The sequence below is a fragment of the Nicotiana tabacum genome, chromosome 16 (assembly GCF_000715075.1).
Source record: "Nicotiana tabacum cultivar K326 chromosome 16, ASM71507v2, whole genome shotgun sequence".
In the NCBI taxonomy this organism is placed as follows: Eukaryota; Viridiplantae; Streptophyta; class Magnoliopsida; order Solanales; family Solanaceae; genus Nicotiana; species Nicotiana tabacum.
This window is the reverse complement of record NC_134095.1, coordinates 364,398-370,397: the sequence shown is the minus strand read 5'-3', so window position 1 is coordinate 370,397 and position 6,000 is coordinate 364,398.

The following is a 6,000-nucleotide window of genomic DNA, read 5'->3' as shown; positions in this document are numbered from 1 at the left end:
GAACATGGAAAAGAACGAAAGGGAAAACCATCCCCAACAGGAACATCCCCCACGTTTTAAACTAACAAATTCTCTTTGTTTTTAAGCAGGGACAGGAAATGTTATTGATGACAGGAAGACATGCCACAAGAAAGATTGTCAAACTGGGGCAGAAAATTTTCTGGAAGTCCGGGACCCACTTGGGGAAGAAGGAAGATAACACAAGTTTGAAAAAAAGTGGTATCTCCAGCAGAAGACAAAACAGGTTTTAAAGAAAGCTATTTCGAGAGGAAGATAACACAAGTCTTAAGAGAAGTAGTTCCAGAGGAAGAAAAACGCCAGCATTAGGGGAAGTAGTCTTTGAAGGAGGAAAATAACATATTTTTTGAAACACCGATGTTATCCCCAGCAGTTCTTAGAGGAATGAAACACCAGTTTTGAGAAAAGCAGTTCTGAAAGCAGATAATTCAAGTTAGAAGGAAAATGGTTCAGGAGGTAGGAAGGAACAACGGCAATAGAACGCATTTTAAAAAGTATTTGAAGTCAGGAGCCCACCTGAGAATGGAGGTGTTATATTTTAATATGTAATTGAAGTCAGGAGCCCGCCTGGAGAATGGAGGTGTTATATGTTAAAAAGTATTTGAAGTTAGGAGCCCTCCTGGAGAATGGATGTGTTATATTTTAAAAAGTAGTTGAAGTCAGGAGCCCGCCTGGAGAATGAAGGTGTTATATTTTAAAAAGTAGTTGAAATCAGGAGCCCTCCTGGAGAATGGAGGTGTTATATTTTAAAAAGTAGTTAAAGTCAGGAGCCCGCCTGGAGAATGGAGGTGTTATATTTTAAAAAGTAGTTGAAGTCAGGAGCCCGCATGGAGAATGGAGGTGTTATATTTTAAGAAGTAGTTGAAGTCATGAGCCCGCCTGAGAATGGAGGTTGTTATATTTTTCAAGTTGTAGTTGAAGTCAGGAGCCCGCCTGGAGAATGGAGGTATTATATTTTTATTAGTAGAAGTGAGGAGCTCGCCAGGAGAATGGAGGTGTTATATTTTTTTAGTAATTGTCAGAAGTCAGTGACTCTCCCGAAGAGCGGAGAGTTACAACAAAAATCCCCAGCATAAATTCAAGTGCGGAAGTCAGAAGGAAGACAACAACGGTCAGAAGAGGGCAGTTCAATCTTCGGAGGAAAAATAATTCGAAGCTCACAAGAAGGAAAAAAGTCGAGTCAGAAGGAAAGAAACATCGGAGGAAACACAAATCAACAAGACAGCAAGGCAATAAGAGATGCAAGAGCAAGTTGAAGATCTAGAGAAGAGTTTGTAATTCATAGGTTAGTCTAGCTTCTTGTTTTCTTTTAGCATGGTGTAGTAAGGAGGTCGGTAAGTAGTAGCAGCAGCATGCAACAACAGTAACAGCAAAATTACAGTCACATGGTAGTCCCAGCTACCAAAACTTCTCGAACTACACTTACCTGATTCCCTTTCAGCCAGGGATATGTAGGAAACCTTTGAAATAAAGGTTCGGTCAAATCTTTCAAAAATGTTTCACACGGAGTAGCCAAACGGGCAAAAATCGCTCGTATCCTCTCACTTTATCTTTGCACGAAAACCCTTCATGTTTCCGGACAAAGAGGGGCAGCTGTGAGCACGTAATTTTTGACCTATGAGAATTACTCCAAAAAAAACAAATTTCCTAAAGTGTGCGCTTTGAGAATTTGCGTGGCATTTTTGGTTAATTATTTGTATTTTGTCTGTGAATGTTTATTTTATTTTAATTAATGAAAAATACAAAAATATGTATTTCATTTGCATTTAGGATTTAGTTTAGCAATTTAGGATTAATTAAACAGTAATTTGTTTTACGGAAATGAAAAGATCACAAAAATAATGTACTTTTACATTTTTAGCATTTAATGTCGAATTGTGTGAGTTTATTGTTAATTGGTATTTAATTATATGTGGTAAATATTATTAAGGGTTAATTAGTATTTCCTAAGTTAATTTTGGTTTTACAATTTAATTTATAACTTTTGGTAATTAGGAATTAAAAAAGAAAATAAAAGAAAAGGAAGAAATGAAAGAAAGAGTTGATAAACTTGGACCAGGCCAATTTTTTCTACAGGCCCAAACAATATGTCCACAGGCCGAGTCCGAATACCCCTTTTACTCGGTCCAACCGACCTGGCAATACGACGTCCAAACGACGTCGTATCTATCATGTCCAATCTCAACCGTCCATCCCAATCCATCAACGGCCAAGATCATCTCTCCCTTACCCGTTCCTATACCCACCCTGACCCCGTTACTACCAAACGACCCCGTTTTGATCAACAAATCGATCGTGGCCGTTGGATTCCCATCATCCAACGACTGAAATCAATTGATTAAACTCTAACCTATCAAACCCCCTCCCAATCCCCTACCCCTCTCATTTCCAACCCCCCCCCCCCCCCCAGTCGTCTCTTTTAGAGACGAACCAAATGACCCTTAAAACCCTAGCCGCCACTGTTCCCTTCGCCTGAAAACCCGGCGGCCTGAGGTCCGATGACCCTCAAATTCACACCCCTGAACCTTCTAACCATCCTCAACACAAATCCCTACCCTTTTAACCTCGATTCATCCCGGTTTGTTTTGAATATTCAATTGAAGATTCGAGCAAAACCCTAAACCTACCCAACCAGTCCAAGTTCACACCCCAACTCCACCTGACCTCCCTCGTTCCCAAACCACCCCTACTTTGGCTTGAATCTTGCTAGAACTGGTCGAATTTTAAATCGATTGAAGAACCCTAGAAGGACCGAACCTGGAGTCGGTCCGAGGGGAAAAAGAAATTGGGGTTTTAATCGACTTTAGTCGAGTGTTCTCAGTCGAGAACACTCGATTAAAGTTTGTTTTTACCTCAAAAGGTTCAAGTCGAAGGTCAAACTGATTGGAGTTCGGTCTATAGATTTTGAAGTATTTCCTTTCCATTTCTTTTTCATTTTTGTTGTTGTTGTTTATTGTTTGTAAGTACGTGATTTTTGCTTCACGAACAATCACTCCAAAAGAAATCAAAATAATTGCAAATGGCCTCGCCGTACAAATTTTCAATTTTTATGTGGCATGTGCTGGTAGTCCTTAGTGTTTATATCCATTTTTCATTGAATATTATCAAACAAAAATACAATAAGTATGCCGTGTGTAATCGGGCCGTAATTCGGTTTTTAAAAGGAAATTCACAAAATATGCAGCTTTTACTCTAGGCTGTGATTTAACCATTTTTAAAATTCTAATATGTGTGTGTTAATTGTTGTAGGTGTCACCCAATATGTGTGTAAGTTTATTTTAATTTTAATTTTTACATTTGTTTTAAGAATTTTTGTTTAATTTGTTGAATAAAAAAAAAGAAAGGAAAGGAAAATCTGATTGGGCCCCAAAACGAGGCCCAAAACCAAAGCGTTGATCCAGTCCAAGACGAGCCTGCCCAAGCACGGATTCAAACGACGCCGTATCGGCGTCCCTATTGAAGCCGTTGATCTGATTCAAACGAACGGTCCAGATCAGGCTGTTCAACTCACCTCAACGACGCCGTTTCAGGCAAGTTGATCTGAGCCGTCCAACCCCATTGATCCAACGGTCCCTGGCTTCCCTCATAACCCGACCTATTTAGCCGGTTCAACCCAACCCCTCACCTAAACCAAAATGACCCCGTTCCCATACCAAACGACCCCGTCCTGTTACCCACCAATAGATCTAAGCCGTTCAGATCACTTGATCTAACGGCTCCAATCTCCCTTCCCCTTCCGTATATAAACTTGGCCCTTCACCCCACGCCCCCTATCCGAACCCCCCTTCAGTCATCTCCTTCCCCAAGCCCTGAAACCCCCAAACCCTAACGCCGCCCTAGTTTCCCTTTCACCAGAACCCAGCGGCATGAACGCCGATGACCACCCCCTTCACACCCCTGAAGCATCCAACCACCCTGAACACGAATCCACTAACCATGTACCTCAAATCACCTCCTATCGTCTCGAATCTGGATTTGAAGATTCGAGACAAAACTCGATCTATACCAAACCTCACCATCTTTGTATCAGACACTCCCATGACTTCCCTCGTGACCAAACCAAGCTTGGTTTGGTCCGAATCTACCCACAACTTCTAAAAAACCAAATCTGAAATTCCAGACCCTAGAACACATGAACCTGTGGAATCCGGCCAGTCTTGATAGGGGTCTGAGGTCTAATAGACCTTAATCAAGGTGTTCTCGTGTGAGAACACCCTGATTAAAGTTTGTTCGGCCTCAAATGGTCAAAGTTGAGTCAGTTTTGGTTCAGTTTGGTGTAGACATTTTTTCGGTAAGTTTTCTTTCCCTTTTGTTTTATTCAACTGCTAATTAAGTCGTTAGCATGCCTTGTTGTGTTTGTTTGTTATTTTCTGATAGTTTTCTTAATTTCTTCCATCTCTGTCAAAGACCTTTTATTTGGTCGATTGTTTTCTGTGTATGATTTGAATGTATCCTATGATAAGCATGTCCGATTAGGATAGTCGTCGCATGAATAATTTATATAGGTTCCCAGTGATTGACCAAAGTTGTCAGAAGCCCTTTAGGTCCCTGTATGTGCTTGTTTATTTGAACGACTGATTATTACCTGTTATAATTAGTATAGTCGACTCGATAAATGTCGTCGATTAGTTCTCTATAACTAATGGATCAAATAAGCTAATAATTTCACATGACTAAATGAACCATGTCACTGACTGAATGCTCGACATTGCCTGAGATTAGCCTATAAACTGCATTACAAAACAACTAAAAGGTTCAGTCTAGGGCAGCTTCGATTTTAAAATTTTTCAGAAGTCCAAAATAACCCATTATTGCAGAGGGTCAAGACAGTGATAACCAGGGTTTTAACAGGGGTAGTATGGGGTTTGAAAAGAACAAAAATGATTAGTTTAAATGAGCTGACAAGTAGGGTACTAATTTGGGATTAAACTAATACCAATGGGGAACAAGACACAAGAGTATGGGGTTTAAAATGAATACTTAAATGAACCCATAACTCTTGATTAAAGAAAAGCCAGGCGTGGGGAACAAAAAGGGCTGGCATCAAAAGATGCTTAAGCATGGGTTTAAAGGGTATGGGCAGTCTGCAAGTAGGAGGATCCAGGCAGCTTAGCTGCACTGGGTCGTTTGGCTTATAAATAGGCCATTTCCGAACTCAAAAAGGGCGGGAATTTTCAGTCTTGAAAAGGTCTTGTGAGTTTAAAGAAAACTGAAAACATAAGGAAATTTCCAGTAAACACTGTAACCAAACACTGTCTGAAAGCTACATAAGAGTTCATATTGGTCAAGCTGTCTTGGCCAAGTTCTGTTGTTTGCACTGATCGAGCTGCTTGTGATTGTTGAACTGCTGGTGTTGCTGCATTGAACACTCTGTTACTTCTGTTGTTTCATTACTCTTTTCTGGGATTACTTGTTTGGTGCTCGACCATCTGCTGGTTTTCTTTGTTCTGGGAATTGTTGCTGGTTGTCTGTGGACTGTGGGAAACACTTGTGATTGTTGGTTTGTTGCTGTGTTGTTGCTGTGTATCTGCTGCTGCTGTGTTTGTTGCATATTGCCCAGCTGATCATTCCTTTCTTCTTTTGTCCTCTATACCAGGTACACAACCAATGCACTATCAAATGTAATTGGAACATTGAGCATGAATGCAAAAAAGAAAAGACCTGAAGTTGATTTTCATACATAGATTGTTATATTAGATATCATGTACTGTATGATAATTTTCATTCCTGTGTTGACAATAGAAGCAGCCTGTATGCCCAGTGTATATCAATATAGATTAGCTAAATGGTAGTTTACATATGTATGCTGATAGGTGAAAATACTCTCAATAAAATAGGTTGCATCTCAGACTTAGTTTATTTTGTAATATGTGCTGTAATGTATGCCAAGCATGAAAACTGTACATCCTTGGCTAAGTTCTTCCTTTTCTGATTAACGGCCTCATATAACTAGTAAACCACCTGTTAAGACAAAGAACACAA